We start from the raw sequence: 19,045 nt of genomic DNA on the forward strand, positions 1-19,045 counted from the left end.
GCATATATATACTTCCTATGTTGAAGCATCCATCTCCCAGCTTGAGTCTGTGTATCATTCTTTACAGTTAATTCATCTGTTCATATATACCTTAATCCCGACTGTTAATATCCTTCTTTATGTTGCAGTGTCCATTTCACTCTCCTTCCATACATTGGTGCAGAGTCTAGCTCTCTTATTTGCCTCCTTGTACAATGTTCTGTCCACTCATCCATTAATATTCTATCTCTTCCATCCATCTATAATGCCATACATCAGTTGATTTTTTTCTGTTCACTCCATTTGTCTCCTTGTGTATACTTTGGCATGTTGTTTGATGCCCTAAGGTAACTATAAATCGCACCTGTGCCAAGCACAGTTTTTTGCTCCATAGTTTTACTATGAATATTACATGTCTTTCCTAAGACAGGAGTCATTTCAGTGGGGGTTGTGCGTTAAAATATGGCGCAAGTCCGGTTAAGGCCATGATTTTTTACTCTAACCTGACTTACACCATTTTTTGACGCACAACCCCCATTCTTCCCCACGCCTGCGTTGCCCGGTTAGAGCCATTTATTTTTACTCTAACCAGGCCGCAGCGCCGGCTAATGTCAATCCATAAATAAGGCGCCCGTCTGGTGCATTGGAATGGCGTTAGCCGGTGCTGGTTTGCGTAAAAAAAGTATAAATATGGGCCAAAGTGTGCCTAAGAATCTTGTTGTGCATGGGAAGTACCGAGGTGATACATCAAGCGGGGGTCAAGAAAAAGGGAAGGTAAAAAAAAATGGTTTTCTATGTTAATTTCAATAGCAGTACATATTTATACTTACCTGATTAATACTTACCTTAAGTAGACTATACATTTTTGTGGGAAAGGTATGAATGTAAATGTATATGTGTAGTAAACAAAATGTGGGGTAAAAAATGTGTGGTAAAGGTATGCGCTGTGTTTTAATGCATTCTAATATCATACAACCCTTCCACTGTCTATCCATCCTGCCATACCATTATCTACTTGTACATTTTTCCAGCAGTTGATCCATAAATATTCCTTTCTGTACATTAATCTCTTCATATATCCATCCATCCATCAGTTATTCTATCTCATACTCCAAAGCTGATCCCTTCATAGGCACCTGGACACCTAGCCTGCCACTTGCCTGTGGCTTCCAGCTCCTCCTTGTTCCAGACTGACCCAGTGACACCGCAGCTGCCTGGGTTTTCCTGCTGGTCGTTTTCCTGGCTGCGTTTCCCACTCACTGTTCTTCCTGCCAACAGAAACCCTGCCTACCCCAGGCCCTACTTAATGCAAGCCACTGTGCAACTGCATCAGTAGGCACTTGGACACCAAGACTGCCACTTGCATGTGGCTTCCAGGACCTGCTTTTTCCAGACTGATCCAGTGACATCACAGCTGCCTGGATTTTCCAACTGGGGTTTTCCCAACAGAGTTTTCCCACTCACCGTTCTTCCCACCAACAGAAGCTCTGCCCACCCCAGGGCCTACCTAATGCAGGCCGCAGCAGATGCACACAGTGGGTGCTCCATTGGTACACCAAAGGCGCGCCAAACACAAGCCAGTCTGCGCCCAACCATGCCTGGACCGCAGTCAATGCCATGACCCCTGGCCCTTCCTCCCTTTCCCCAAAGACACCTTCACCAAGCTCTACACTCTCAACCCCAGATGCCACAAAAAACACTGCCACCACGCCATCCCCCTCCACCTTAGGACCTCTCACCTGCACCCACTGCCACTTCACCTGCCACAGCACACACACCATCCCACCAAACAGGCCCACCCCAAACACATAACAGACACTAACTGAACAAAAACACCAACTACCATCCACCCTTCTCAACACATGCTCACTATGCAAGCATTCCACTGAATTATGGAACCTCATTGCCACCTTTGCACCCAACATCGTCTTCCTCACCAAGACCTGGCTCAACCCCACATCCGCCCAAGTTATTGCCACAGTGATTCTGGACAGATATAAAATCACTCACCAGGACCTCACAACAAGCCAGGAGGAGAAACAGCCATTATCCACAGAGAGACCATACAGTGCACCACCAGCCCCATGGAACATCTCAATTTCAAGCTCCACAGAGATGACAAAACAACCATCAGAGGCACCCTCACATACCGACCGCCAGGCCCACGCTTCAGCTTCTGCAACATCATTGCAGACTTCATTGCACCCCTAACCTATGACTCCAAGGACTACATCTTCCAGGGTGACCTAAATTTTCCAATAGACGACCACAATGACAACAACACTGCACACCTCCACAACAGTATGAGCAGCGTCGGATTGACCCAGGTCATCCACGACCCTACACACGCCGCCAAACACATGCTGGACCCCATTTGTACCTCCAGCAACCTCATCAAATATAGTCATGTCATAGAACCCACATGGACCGATCACTCCATCATCCACTTCAGCATCTACAGCCCGACATCTCCACCCCCAGGATGACCAGCACCCACCACCAGAGATGGAACAAAATCTCTGAGGCCACCTGGGCAGATGCCCTCAAGACCTCCAACCCCGCTACCTTCACCAACCTCAAGCAGGGAGTCAAAAACATCAACGCCTGGATCACCAATTGTACTAACATCATCTTTGCCATCAAGAGAAACACTCAGAGGAAATCCTCTAAAAAAGCCAGCTGGTATCCCCAATAACTCAGAACAGTGAAACGAGACAGCAAACAGCTGGAGAGGAGATGGCATGCCAGCCAGGATGCCTCCAACAGAGCAGCCTTCAAGACCTCCCTCAACCTCTACCATACCACCTGCTGAGGGCAACAGAGAAGACAGCCCTTGCTGCATGATTCTAAACCAGCACCAACAACACCAAGAAACTTTTCAACATTATTAAGGAATTTTCCAACCTGGCTGCCAGCAAAATCAACATCATTCCCTCACAGGAGCTGTGCGACAACTTGCCCACTTTGTCCACAACAAGATCGCAAACATATATAGAAACTTTGAACCCCAACCCACACCTACATACTTCCTTGATACATACGCCACCACCGTAACCGATACGAACTGCACACAGACCTCCTGGAACATCCTATCTACCCAGGACATCACTTCCACAATGAAATCCATCCACCGTGGAGCTCACACAGACCCATGTCTGCACCATATCTTCAACCTTGCAAACCAAAGGATTGGCCAGGAACTCACCACCCTGCTGAACACCTCTCACCACTACAACATTTACCAACACCTGGAAACATGCCGAAGTTAGACCACCACTCAAAAAGCCCTCCACCCACGACAGCGAACCAAAAAACTACCAGCCAATCTCCCTGCTCCCATTCCCAGCAAAGGTACTGGAAAACATCATCAACAAGCATCTGATGACATACCTGGATCAGAACCAGGTACTCAATGCCTCCCAATCCTGCTTCTGCAGCAATCATAGCACTGAAACTGCACTGATCACAGCCACTGACATCATCCAAACCCTCCTCGACTGGGGAGAAACAGCAGCTTTGATCCTCCTTGACCTCTCAGCAGCCTTTGACACCATATCCCACCACCTGCTGATCAAATGACTCCACCACACTGGCATCCAAGGGTATGCACTCAGATGGATCACCTCCTTCCTCACTGGAAGTACCCAGACGATCCACCTCCCACCTTTCACCTCCGAACCCAAGGAGATCACCTGCAGTATCCCCCAGGGCTCATCCCTCTGCCCCAAGCTCCTCAACGCATAGTTGATCCTGCTGGTCAACATCATCAGATTCCACAGTCTCAACATAATTTCCAAGCAGATGACAACCAACTCATCCTATCACTCACCGACAACCCCTCCACCACCAAAACCAGCTTCCATAGATACATGACAAGTGTCGCTGATTGGATGAAGAACAACTGCCTGCAGGTGAACACAGACAAGATGGAAGTACTGATCTTCGGCAACAGCAGAAACACATGGAATGACTCCTGGTGGTCATCAGACCTAGGAACCGCTCCCACTCCCTCCGACTATGCAAGAAACCTTGGAATCATCATTGACAACAACCTCACCATGAACTCACAGATCAACACTGTCTCCTCCACCTGCTTCCTTACTTTGAGCATTCTATGTAAGATCTTCAAGTGGCTATCCCTACACACGAGATGTACCTTGACACAGGCCCTCATCATTAGCTGACTGGACTACGGCAACACCCTCTACTTAGGAATCAGCGCACACCTCCTACAGAGACTTCAGAACACCACAGCCAGACTTATTCTCTATCTTCTCCGACGAACCCTCATCATACCCCACAACAGGCAACTCCACTGACTCCCAGTACAGAAGAGATGCCAATTTAAGCTGCTGATGTACACAAGGCTCTACACAACCAAGGGCCTGCATACATTAACCACCAGCTGAACTTCCACCAATGGTCAAGAAGACTATGTTCTGCCTACCTTTCACTTGTACGCCCCACATCTACTGAAGCAGAAGTGGAGGAGGCTTCTTCTCTCAAATCGCAGCAAAACCTGGAACATCCTTCCCATGCACCTTTGGACCATCGCTTCAGTTCCGGAATTCAGAATATCCCTCAAGACCTGGCTGTTGGAATTAGCTTCCAGGACCTGAAAGTGCCTAGATATCCTATCAGGTGATTAGCAGTGCTTTAAAAATCCTGATTGATTGATTCATGTATCCATTTATCAGCCGTTCTAGCTCAGACTCCAAAGCTCTGTGTTGATCCTTTCTGGTGTTGATCTCTTCCTTTCCCATACATCAAGTTTTGCCTTATTGGCATATCCACCTTTCTTGGCATACACCAGTTCATCAGTTTATCTCTGTATATTTATCTCCATTAACCTATCGTGCCAAACAGCCCACTTCTCCATTCACTGGTTTATCAGATATCCTTTCCTCCACACATCACTGAGCACATTTGTACGCATGGTAGCATTTTTGAACATTTCCACAACAGTGTGGTAGTCTAAGTTTTTCACTGTTACCATTAGTACTTCGTTTTTCGTCGTTGAATCTAGGCTGCCGTTTCCCAAAAATAACCCTATAACCATCCTTTAGTCTCTATATAATCCCATCTACCCCAATTCACCCATCCTTTTTTAAATTTCCAGTCATTAATACTTGCACCTAACCTGTCCTTGAGCACTGTCCCCATCTCTCTGTGTCCATCCTGTATCCCCTCTTCAGCCCATCTATCCTCAGTGCAAGACCAAAGTTCCACAGATCTTTGTGTTTGCCATTTTTCTCTTTTCTTGAAGTGTTCTCTGAACTCCAGAGTTCACCAGCATGGGAACCTTGAGGCCTGCCCATAGCGCATCTCACTCCTTTTCTGTCACTGGGCATTGAATTATTTTTCAGGGTAGAATATTCTTGCACTCGATGAGAAATCTACCACCTAACATCAGTAACGTCTAGTGGCTCCCTGTGATGCTCTTGCCCACCTGAGGTCAGAGAAGTAATATGCTTCTTGATTCAAATGTGCCCTTTGCACTCAACAACATTACACAAAGTGGTGGATATGTACCAGTAAGCACGACAATCTGAGACCTCCACATCTTCATCCTTCCTTCTTCCTGCCCTCAATGCCTGGGGGAAATCCACAAAGCTTCCCAATCAGGTAGTCTCTTTAAGATCATCTGGAAAAGCCCAGAAATCTCCTGAGAAACAGGAATCTCCACATATAAATGTGTTGTTTTCATGCCTGGCTTTGAGCTGCAAAGTGTATAAATATTCCAGTCCAAGAAAGCCACTGCACTGTTGAAAGCCTGCAAAGATGCCCTTCCTTCTTTATATGAATGTCACCCAAAAACTTGAACTGTGAATGCAAGTAGCCCTTGTATGTATAATCCCAATTATGGTAGAGGTTGAGGGAGGTCTTGAAGGCTGCTGTGTTGGAGGCATTCCGGCTGGCATGCCATCTCCTCTCAGGCTGCTTGCTGTCTCGTTTGCCCAGTGAGAGTTGGCAACCTATAGGACTTTTTACAATGTCTCAAGATATATACATACTTTAACCGTAAGAATGGGAATGAAATAACAGAATTTGCACAAAACATTATAAAGAGTGAAATGGTATCTTAGCACAACGCAGTGTTAGAAACAGCACTCGATCACCAAATGATTGCGAACATCAGCACAATTCTGAAAGGGAAAAAACAACGCAGTAGTAATGCAATCACCAGAACTTTGGGATGGCTCAACAATATCTGTAAACATATACTGAGAGGCAATAACTTACAGTTGTGAAAGATATCTGCTGCCGCGTGCTAAATTAGAATTCTAAAATTGTTTATTAACGAAACAAAAAATAATGCGAGAATCAGTGAACCATGCAACACTCTGCACCCTGTGAATATGAAATCTAAAACACTCAAATTAAGAATGCAAATTTACATGTTTTATACACAGGGCTCCAATGAAGATGATGTGACAAAACCAAAAAAAACAGAAGTGTGGTTGTAGAACCTGAAGCCATGGGATAGTACATACATACAACCTTCAAAATGATGTAAAAATGCAACTTTTTCAGAGCTGGGAAAAGTATTCAAGAATTCTTGTTTTTGCTACCAGGCATGAGAGTGAGGCTTTCATCAGAGACCAGCACCCATTGGTAGCACTGGGTTAGCACTGAGTAAGAATAATGTTACTAGTACTACAGTTACACTAAGGCAATATTTTTAAATTCTAGAAAACCTCCCTTTTGCAATATTTATGGTTCAATATTTGATGCAAATCACTTTGTGAGAAATATTATCATTAAAACATCCATATGAAAGATAACAATATTTTCTCATCAGGTTATCATCAATTTTTGGTAGTTTGGGGGGAAAGAAGGATAAGACTCTTTAATTCTGGTAAAGTGGTTAATGAAACATTTGGAAACCATGATGAATATAAAGAGAGGAACAATTATTACAAAAACTGTCAAACTTATCTCTATTATCTTCATTATCAATCCACCAAATATACCCTTTAGTCAAGACCACATACTCCATTCATCAAGACTAAAGCCATCATTGACGCGTTGACGTTATCATAAGTGTTATAAATCTGGTCAGGTACAGTCAACCAATATGAATATTGCTTTTGTAAAAGGATGGATCCTCAGGCTTCTAGTTACTCAAAGATTAGTCCTAACATTATGGAGGTGGAATTGGCAACTTCTAAGTCCTTAGCCACAGTTTGTGTTTCATGGGTTATTAATCCTATTATGTATATAGAGACAAATATATAAAAGAAATGGGCAGTCAAATTATTTCTCTGGGCTGACTCTTTGAGTATAGTGACATAGCAGGCAACACTTATGGTGGGAATGATGTAGGTAGGATAACATGATCCAGACCAGTTACTGGGTAGCCAGGTGTATGTTATGTTGCCCTTGTAACTGGGTACGGGAAGAAAAGACCTTGAACGAAGGTCAAAATGACAAGGATCAGAATCTGATCAGGCTGGAAGAGAGGAGCAACCATCACTGTGGTCCACACAGATTCTGCCATTTCAATTCCCACCAGCCATTCAATGGGCTGTGTCAGCAAGACCAATAGTAGGGGATGTAATGTCTTGATTAGGACATGAACCCATAGGTGGAAAGGGAAAGCAGCATTTTCTCACTCATCCAGGAAGTGCCCAGGGAGATATAACTTCATAAAAAGGAACAGGGACAAAGGGCAAGCATTCTACAACATAAGTGGGAAAGTGGGCACAAATCCAGCAAGAGGAAAGATTGAGGCTCTGCTGTTACTGCTTTAGAAACTGCAAAAAATATACTCTCACGCTACAAGGATCACTGATCCCAAGGGTGGGCGGCATGCAGGCTGCTTTTTATTTCCCGCCCCATATAAGCAGTGCCACAGAGTGAGCAGCAAAGAATGACATACAGAGCAATCAAAGTATCAAGTAACAGGAAGGGGCTTTCCACTGTCTAGGCAAGAGGCAGTATTAGGGAGAAGGAGAAGGAAAATGTAGGGTAAGACAGGAAGGGAAAGGTCATGGGAAATTGATAGTCAAAGCATCTTTCTGCACTGTTGAGGCATGGTTGTTCATTGGAGAGAGAAAAGAATGTGTAGAAGAGGCTTGACTGATGGACACAGAGGCAGCTAAAGGTTTGAACTTCTTGGTTTTTATGGTTTCCTTGCAGTGACTTGCATGAAGCCAGGTTGGAACCTTCCATCAGTGTTCATGGTGCTCAGGACATATAATAGATCATGCCAATGGAGTTAGAGGGTGAATTCCACTAGTGGTTTCACACTCGGATCTAGTCCCCTAAATTCAGATTGTGGCAAATTTGGTGGACAGAAGACAGCTTGGTCCTGAAAACTGAAGCTGTGGAGACAGTGAATGAGTTGTTTGCAGCACAGAAAGGTCATATCATCCTTTAAGTGCAAGGGAAGCTCAGTTTCAGGGGTATTTGATGGATGTGGGATTGGTTGGCCTTTACGGGCGCTTAGCTTAGCCTTTTTCCTAGTATGTGCTCAAGTTTTGTGGCCACTTCAGTTCCCTCAGCACACAACTTAGTTTTTTTGTTTTTCAAATAAGATTTGAAACCTCCTACTTTCTGTGGAGACACATAAATACAGTAAATTCGATCACGAAAGCCTTTCATAGCTCCTGTACTACCATAGACCCAAAATTAATACCTTTGTCACCCTTAGCAAATCTACGAATGAAATTCCTAATAAGACTTTTTACACCTAAAATTGCATCACTGTTTGGATAAAGTCCATCTGTATGTGAACGAAGGGGCCCCATTGCATTGGATGAGCAGTGAGAGTGTTTTTGGTTCCCTTCGTAATATTGTGTATATGAAAGGTGGCACAGGAGTGGCAATATTTTTGGACAGTAGAAAGGAAAAATAGAGCAACCTACATGGTATGTTCTGCACTAATCATGCCATCCCTGCTCACTTGGGCAATACCATGGAAAAGTTGGGTGAGGTTGAAAAGGAAGAATTAGGGATAACCACTTCCTCTGTGCCCTGCCTCCAAACTGCTTCAGGATCCCTCTTACAATTCTGTTTCATTGAAGCCGGTTTCTCCACTTCAAAATCACATTCCTACCATTCAGGCAAATCTTTTAGAACTGGCATAAGAGAACTTGGGGACAAAGCAGGCTTTTTGGAATTTAGAGCAGTAAAAGCATGTTTCCCTGACATGTCATCTTACAATCCCAAGTGTAGATGGCAGCATAAGAACATCAAGCAATCCTTAAACATAGGTCCAATTTTTATTCAGAGTTCTTTCTGAGGTGGGGAAGCCCCATTGCATCCAGAAGGGCACAAGTTATGGGCTACTCCAAAGCAGTATTTTTAGTCAGTGAATATAGTAGCAATGTTTTGGGTAGCAAGTATGCAAGCCTAGGTAAGAGCAACCAATTTGGCAACTTGAGCAAAGTGTACTTGAGATTAACATTAGATTTTATTAACTTCTAACAGTGTACGTATGGCTGACCAGCCACCAATTACCCACAGTCATGGCCCATCAACATAATACATAATATCACAATTGGGTATTGGTGCATCACAGAGATCAAAAGTTTTGTTAGATTGGAAGCTAGGATGAGACAGTCATATGGCCCACTGTCTTGAGTGGTGGACAGCTATGTCATATACCATAGGACCAGGCATGGGACTAGGGTGAGAAGTGGCCAAAAAAGCAATTTGTTATTATGGGAGTTTTGCCATGGTCAAATTTTTGATTTTATAGGTGAGCAAAATGGAAACCTTGGCATGGGGTACAACTATTTTGAAGGCAGAGCCAAGGACAGTATTTTCAGATGCTTTTTCAAGATGGTTTTCAGCCACCACCGTTCTGAAAGAAGACAGAAGTTCTGCCACAATTGCATAGAGGGCAGAAGAGTAATATGCAACAGGTTTCTATTGATCTTCTTGATTTTGCACCAAAAATATTACACAAACCGATCTTTTTCATGACAACAAAGAATGAATGGCCTCCAAAGCAAGGGTTCCGGGATATGTTTCTTTGCATAGTCTTGGAAGGATTTAACAATAGTTGCATATCCCAATATTCATTGTCTGTAGTATCCCACCATTCCTAACATTGTTTTTACCTGAGAGACAGTGACTGGTCCATGTAACTTATGGAGACCGACAATGGGGTCTGCAGACAGATGCTAGGATGTCATGAACTAGATAACAAACATGGGGAAAACAGAACTGAACATTTTCTCTAGAGGCCTTGTGCCCTTTCCTAGCTACCACTGTAAATTAAAAAGGTACAGGGAACCAGTTTTGCATTGGTCCAAAGATATTCCCCTGGGAAGTTGAGAGTGTCTAGATATTTCTTGAGTGCTTCAGAGAAGATAAATGGTGACTCTGTAAACCACTGAGGAAGCCAACAGCACGTTAACCGACCATCTGATAATGAGAATGCAAAAGGGTATATAGGAACAGAGAATAATGCTTAATAAAGATCAATAGCTGTAAAACATTTTTCAATGACTGAGTTTCAAGACAGTATAGTTATGGAGATAAGAACTAGATGAAACTAGGGGGCATATTTATACTCCGTTTGCGCCGAATTTGCGTCGTTTTTTTCGACGCAAATTCGACGCAAAACTAACTCCATATTTATACTTTGCCGTTAGACGCGTCTAGCGGCAAAGTCCATGGAGTTAGCCTCATTTTTTTGCGTGAACACCTTCCTTGCGTTAATGATATGCAAGGTAGGCGTTCCCGTCTTAAAAAATGACTCCGATGCATATACGTCGTGTTTATACTCCCGGGCAAAAATGACGCCCGGGAGTGGGCGGGTCTAAAAAACCCGCATTAGCGCCGGATTTTAGCGCCTGGGTCAGGGCAGGCGTTAAGGGACCTGTGGGCTCAGAATGAGCCCAGAGGTGCCCTCCCCTGCCCCCAGGGACACCCCCTGCCACCCTTGCCCACCCCAGGAGGACACCCAAGGATGGAGGGACCCACCCCAGGGACATTAAGGTAAGTTCAGGTAAGTATTTTTTATTTTATTTTTTTGTGGCATAGGGGGGCCTGATTTGTGCCCCCCTACATGCCACTATGCCCAATGACCATGCCCAGGGGACAGAAGTCCCCTGGGCATGGCCATTGGGCAAGGGGGCATGACTCCTGTCTTTGCTAAGACAGGAGTCATTTCAATGGGGGATGGGCGTCGTAAAAAAATGGCGCAAATCGGGTTAAGGCGATTTTTTTGCCTCAGCCTGACTTGCACCATTTGTGGACGCCCATACACCATTTCCCCCCTACGCCGGCGCTGCCTGGTGTACGTCGTTTTTTTTAACGCACACCAGACAGCGCCGGCGGCTAACGCCGGCTAACGTCATTCAATAAATACGGCGCTAATTTTTTTGGCGCAAAACTGCGTTAGCGCAGTTTTGCGTCAAAAAGTATAAATATGGGCCTAGGTATTTCCACAGCATTATTAGCTTGCATGTTTTGTACAGATCTGTGTGTCTTTACCAGTCTTATTGATTGATACTTGCAGTCGGTATTGGACTCCTTGCTTGGGTAAAGCACTAATAACAGGGCTGGCTCCTGCTTCTCCTGAGCGCTTGCAGGGTTATTGGGGTATGCAGGGCAGTACCTTCATTGGATTTACTTTTATTTTGATGGCCCCAGTGGGTGTTACAAATCTAACACCATTTTCAAGTTCAGACCAAAATGTAGACAGCACTCTATCAAGTAAGTCAGAGACAGATTTTGGCATATTATTTTTACATTCAGCATCTGCAACATAGTCAATGGTTCAACTTCATTTTCATTGTTTTTGGCACATTTAAACACCATTACTAGTGCAGTTAGAGAGTACAGTTCAGTTTTAAAAAATGCCTTTCTCTAATAGTTTTGCAGCACAAGTGGAACACAAAAGAAAGGTGTGATGATATGTGAATAAACCCATAGTTATGTGGATGAAACCAGTAATATGGTGGGAGACACGGTTATTTGAAATTCCAACTGCATGAATGGACCAGGAGGAGTAATGAGGGGACGTCAGAGGTTTTTAAGGAAGATTAACTAGCACATGTATCACTATGGCAAGAGATGGTTTTTCAATTACTAGGATCAAGGTGTTTTGGTTTATTGAGAGCAAGGTGTTTACGGGCAGTCGGCACCTCTTGGGCTCTCCTAAAAGGTTAGGTATTGAGTCTGAGAAAAATAGATGAACTTAGGTTGCTTGAATTGGAGGGCACAATATGGATTAATTTGGGACAATCCCATTTCCAGTAATCAAAATGTCTACAGCAGAAATATCCTACTCCTTCCCTAGCCACATCCCACTCTTCCTCATCACCCCTCTGATTTGATCTCTCAATTCCTTCCTGACCTTCCCTTTCACAGCCTGCATAAATTCTTTCCCCCTTTTCAGTTTTTTTTTCTTTTTTGTACTGTCAGACAGTGGTTAGCAACAGATACCAATGTCACGGTCACCTAATACAAATGGTACTTGGGAAGCACACCATGAACAAAAGTTGCACCAACAGCTTCTTGAGTTTCACCAGATTGAGGAAACCACAGTGATGAGATTTATTCTGTTTACATTTAGAAATCTTAGTCCAGTCAGGACACAAAACCCTCATTTGCAGCCACAAGAGCAGGGGTCACCAGCAGCATGTCTACACTAATTACTGTTTCTACTAAATGCTCTTACTGAACTTTTCTACACAGTAACTGCAAAACACTTTCTTTATTCACAGCATATATATCAGCTGTATACTTAAGACAGGTGCAGCTTCAACTGGCATTCAGTGGAATGCTGGAATTGAGCAATAACAAAAATGAGTGCCTGTAGTCCCTGCCTACAACTCAGACCCCAAATTAAGTTCTGCTTGGTGGTATGCTATCATGAGGTCAAGCACGGTAAAAGCCACAGCTCCCTCAATTAAGGCCTACATCTCACCAATATAGCTTAGAGGGTGATGGTCTACCCAGACACATTTGTTTAAGTCCCTCAGTTTGACACAAAGTCTATTTCTTTCCCTGGATTTATTTACCACAAACACTGGGGATAGCCATTTAGACTCAAATACTTCAATTATGTCATCTTTACACACATTATGTAATGCATCCAGTAAAGCCTTTCTCAATATAATTTTATGTAAGAAACCTTTTATTATACCCAACAATGATAAGAAGACCTTTGGGATTATTTTTCTCCACTGTTCTGAATTTTGTACCTTTTACTTTTAGTTAAACAAATCAATATACCTCAGCACCTGATCTGGGTGATTTATATCTAATAACATCATGATTTCTCATTGATGTGGCTAGTGTAATCAACATGAACCATTTCAAGCTACATACATGTTAGATTCAATAGACTTTCCTTTAAACTCCAGTATGGATTTCTTGCCATGCCTCATCAACTTTATGTCCAGAGCTACTAACTGAACTTTGGGAAAGCTATCAAGCATCTCATCCCCAGTTATTGTGTATCTGGCACTTGAGTCACCAGGAACATATATATCCTTACCTCCAATTTTTACCACACAAAACGGGACATATTTCTTTATTCCTCCCATCTTGTAGGTTTCCCATATCAATTATTCATTATCTTACTCCTATTAAGCTATTTCTCTTATCTGATTATGAGCACATCTGTTACTGTTCCCCTTACAATCTCTACTGCATCTGCTCTTAGATTTGCACTTACTAGCAAAATGTCCTTTATTTTTGCCAATCCTTTACATTTGCCCTAACACGGGACATGGCCTATCAATGATAAATGACCTAGAATACCACATTTAAAACAAATGCTCCCTCTGCTATTCAAGTCTTCACCCTTCACAACACTGTGTAATTCTCTAAAGCATTTTTCTCCACATTCTATCTTTTGCCTATTCTTATTCGCAGTAACAATCACTTGTATGTTTACCCCTTCCTTACACTTGTGTGCTAATTCCCTCAGGCCCATAGCCATTTCTTCAAACTCAAACTGATGTGCTTTGGTTATACCTTTATCAAGGGTAACATTTTCTATTCATAACATTTTTCGATGGAATTTGCTAATGTTCATCCTACCTACTAAATGATCTCTAATAATGCGATCTCAAAATACCTGATGGTTATACTTAGCTGATAAAACTCTAAATTAATTTGTATAAGAATCTACAGACTTGTTACACAATTGTCCTCTACTTAAAATACATATATTGGGCTACAATCACTTTTTCCAAAGTTCAATTCTAGCTTTTTCAAGACTGTTTCATAGAGATCTGTTTCTTCCTCATCTTCACCCGACAATAATGGAAGAAAATGCTCCAAAATGATTTTCCCTTCTGCTCCAAGACAATCCTTCAGCATTGCCAATTTGCATTTGTTTGTATCCCTCCTACTGCCTCTATAAAGACTTCAAATCCCATGATCCACTGTGATCTCTGTAAGGTAGTTTTACCAGGTTGCTGTAGAAATGATATTAGTACAACCTTCATTTTATAATATATGGTATAGATGACTTCACTCTAAATGCTGCTGTTGCAAACCTGACATTTTGGATGTATTGTTCAATACCTCTGTTTTATGCTTTGTAAGATTACCACTATCTCTGGATAACTGTCAGGTGTACATATCCCTATGAAGTGACACACAAACTTTTTACTCAGATTTTCTTCTATTGTCCAACAACATGGATGTTTCACAAAAAGGAATCCAGCTAACCTAGTTACTTTTTACAAAGAACAAATCTTCGATCATCACTTGCCCACCAGTAACTTCAAAAGAAAATTATTTTATCAGCTGTAATTATTCATAAGACATTCTATGGGTATGAACCTAAAGTATATTTGAGGGTTTAGCCCTCATACCTATGACAGTATGTCATGTCTAAAAGAGATAAAGAAGAGAACAGTCAACAATCCCAAACATGCTGGAGAGTGGAGATAGTAGTTTAAAGAGGTGATTTATGTTTTGATGGAGGGGGTTTACTCCATCAGTGCGACAGACTAAATTACTCAGTCATCCTGATGGAGTAATCTTTTCCCAAATGTAGAAATGACAGCAAAGCCAGTGTTTATTTCTGAAGCATTGACAGGAACCGCCGTCACGCCATTTCCTGTCAAAGCTCTTTTATGTTTGGTGCATGGCTCCGTTAACATGATGGATCTGTGTGTCAAACAAATGTTTTTTTTTAATTTTCAAAAGGTAAATCTTGAAGCAGGAATTGAAAATGAAATATGCAATGCCCTCCCTCGCCATGAGAGTCATCTCTCATGCTGAGGAGGGCAATTTTAGTTTCTTACTGACGGTGACTGGCAATAAAAATTGGCTACATGACCACCCAATTTGGATTGGCCGTTAGAGAAGTTTGGCCATGGAAGAGATGGAGTAGTTTCTGCCTTTGCCAAACTGTGGTCCACTGCATATAAATTCGTCAGGTGGAGAATTATATTGGTGGTAAGTGTACTCCGTCGCAGTTCTGACAGAGTATGCTTACTCCTAATATATAAATCAGGCTGTACGAAGTTGAGGTTTCGAGTCAGCTGCTGATGACCCTACTGTTGTCTGCCTGAGACAGACCAGAAATACCCTACTGATCATAATTTAACTTAATTAAAAGGGTTCCAAGGGGGATTTAACTGTATCACCAATTCATTGGATATCAAAATAGCAGGGAGAAACAATGTATCATAACAAACATAATTTATAATTCCATTAGCCATATCTTCATATAATTTACTTTGAATAATACAATAAGACAGTCAATATACTAAACAATACTCAGACATGAATAGAAAAACATAAGATCGAAAAGTGATGGCAAGTGATGCAAATTTCGTAATAGGAGCCAAGCCAAATCAGTATTGGCTTCCAATGTTGAAATTAGCAGTTGTTTTAACATCCAGTGTAGAAATCAGCAGCCAACATGTTTCACAGGAGATCTTGCTTCTTCAAGGCTGCCAATGACAAGAAATAACTCCTTTATTTTGTTCCTCTGGAAACACATGACAACAATTATTCCTCTAAATCAATAGGGGGTCCTATTCAGTGTTGCGGATAACTCCATCAGCTCGCTCCTATGTACCAGCAATGCACTGGCACAAATTTGGAGGTTAATCCTCCAACTGGGAACTAGCTAATAACACATTTAACAGATATTCTGAGATCTCCAGATTCTCACAATTCACATATTCCTTCATTTTCTTGGTCACATCATTCATTGTAGATTGCCATATCACCTAAAACATCTTAGATTCTTCCAACTTTTTTTCAAGCGATATTTTCATTTTTTCTCATTAACACCCAGGAACGACAATAACCTGATGGTATTATTACAGCTATTCAACTGATGGGAATACATTTGAAGGATACACCAACCTCTGGGATCCCTAGAACATAGCTGCAAATATGGGAAATTTACAATTTGAGAGCTTTTTTGGGACATGGGAAAAGCCGTGGTGAACCCCATAACTTCAGGTACTCTTCACAAGTGAGTGTCTTCTCAGGGGGTTACGTTCCTGAAACACTGAGCCCATAACATTTATACAGAGCTCCCATGCTTTCAGACATTTTCAGGAAAAGCTCCCTCCCTCATAATTTTTTCTCTTCACTTGGATGCTGTGGTCCATTGACATAGTCCATTGTGCTTTAGTGGGGTGGAATGAGTTCTCCCTTTCATGTGTAATGTCTATATTGTCAACCACCAGTCCCAATGAACAGATGATTCGCCTGCTAATCTCCTGCAGCTTTAACAAGTACCGGGCAGGGATCTGACAAAACATCTTATGGTATGTCGTTTTCTTTCTTTCATATGTTTTCCTTTCTTCTCTCTCCACTCACAGTGTATCCTTGTGCATCGGAAACCTACAAAGCTAAAGGTCAATGCCTCAGAGTATGGGAAAGGAAGTTTCTGTAGCTAATAACATAAGGCTATATAACAATTTAAAGTAATGTTCTATCTGTCTCCTAAAATGGAGATATCTCAAGAACGTGGGCCCTAGAATCTGCAGATCAGACTCCACATTCTCTAAAACTCAGCTTCTATTGGAGGCCTCATAGATGGTGGTTTACGTCTAATTCTTGGCTGCACCACAGTGTGGAGCCTTTACAGAGCAGAATTTTATTGGGGCATGAATATCTGTAATCATGTGGAGGTGGTTTAAGCCTAGTTTTACTCAAATAGTAATATCTTAAAATCGTGATTAGGCTCAAGTGTGGCTGCTAATATCAGGCCATCTTTTCTAGAGTCTGTCAGGAAGCACTTGGAAGTTCTAGTCATGCTCTTTCATGGATTGGATGACCTTAGTGAGTAGGAAATGTGTGGAGCAGGTCAAAGGAAATGGCAGCATGGTCAGTCCGGTCTATCTATTATATTATGAAAGATGAGGTTGATCATGGAGGCATATACAAGGACAAGAGTATTCTCCTTGGTTTCTGTAAGCAGCGTGAGAAGCTGAGCAATGTTGACAGTGTCCAGCAGGATGATAAATGAATCTCTGATGTGATGGTACTGGTTGATACATCGTCTGCAAAATGTAAATCATCAAGGAAGATGTTCATTTAGCTGGTTGAGGTTGCTGTGAAAAGGTTGGGTTTCTCAGTCTTAAAGCTGAGAAGGTGCCATAGAAGTAGTAGTTCAGTTGAAAACTAATTGTCTGTGTAGCCGATAGAGGAAAGGAGCAGGGCAGAAGCTCAAAGAAAATGAAAGTTGGTTGCTTTTGAAGTTTGCATGACCGCAATGATTAATGTAAAAGCCATGATGCCCACTCCTGTTGTTTTTGGCTGGACAAAGTGCTCAGTGCCATTGTCTTGTATGACTGAGACATGCAGGGTAATGCTGGTGGTTGGTCGGACCAGAATTATGGTAATAAAGGTGGCATCAGGGATGTTCATGACTTTGAGACTGGCTATGTCTGCTGCATGTATGATTACTGAGTGAGCACTGAAGTGAAGAGTGAGTTATTTGTGTTTACTTTGTGAGGTGGTGAGCAGGTTAAGAAGAGTGCCCTTTGGACTCCCTGGAGGTCCTACCTGCCCCTCCTAGTTTGTGCTTGAGTTCATAAACCTGCACATCCTTGTGCCGTTGATTCTGAGCTCATTGACTCAGACCACAATGCGCACTCATGAGCACTGACCATCTGAGCTTGTCTCATAAATGCTTTGTTTGAAATAGGTTCACTGTTTGCACTGTGGCTTACATCAAGTGAGTTACACAGAACATTTTTTATGTCTGTCTTTCAGAAGAGGATCAAGCAGCACAGGGGTAAGCACTCTTAGAGGGCATCAATCACAGAACAATACTACATGATCAGTTGGTTAAATAATTTGAAAAGGACATATTTTGTCAACTTCAGAAGGATCAACCAGATTGCCCTGAAAAAACACACGAACATGAAATATCAGTATGCTCTAAGCATAGCCAGAATAGAATTGTAAATATGTGAATCCATCAATAGTATGAACTGGTGTGGTTTTCAAGAAGGGCACTCTTGATTTATTTTAAGGCAAACAGGAACCCTGGACCTCAGTCCTGAAAAAGAACTTCCAGAATACTTTTTGCACAAGGTGAGGTCGAAAGACGTTGATAGAAGGTCTGGGGTGTAATGTAATAAGATCAGTTATAGCCCTTCAGACCTAATTGAAATTGATGATTTTAAAATAACTCAGTCACGTCATGTCACCCTGAGTGGGCAAAAGAAAGCAAATCTCTATTCCAGTAACCTGAATGAGTCTCCGGCTATGTAGTTTTCATTCAAACAAGCTTATCATAATGAAAATGTTAATTTTCCTGTTAGACTGCTATTCACAAACTGTCTCCAAGGAAACACTTTGGTAGAGATATAATTTTGTCAACTTAAAAATCAGAAATAATTCATGTAATGAATGGATTGACAATTGAGAATGTTTATCAATATGTTTCTTCTAAGATAGTAAAGGTAAATGCAGAGGCGTGTGGATTACTGCTAAAAACATGCCTGAGTGGTAACTGGTTCTCCCAACAAGATAGGGATTTATGGACATGTGAAGAACTTCCTACATTAACCTACAGACACTGAACTATGAAGAACTCCTGTAAACTAGAATATTTTGATGCTTTCAAATACTTTTATTATGCTTATATTCAACTTTATTGCATATGCAT

The sequence above is a fragment of the Pleurodeles waltl genome, chromosome 3_1 (genome assembly GCF_031143425.1).
Source record: "Pleurodeles waltl isolate 20211129_DDA chromosome 3_1, aPleWal1.hap1.20221129, whole genome shotgun sequence".
NCBI classification, from domain to species: Eukaryota; Metazoa; Chordata; class Amphibia; order Caudata; family Salamandridae; genus Pleurodeles; species Pleurodeles waltl.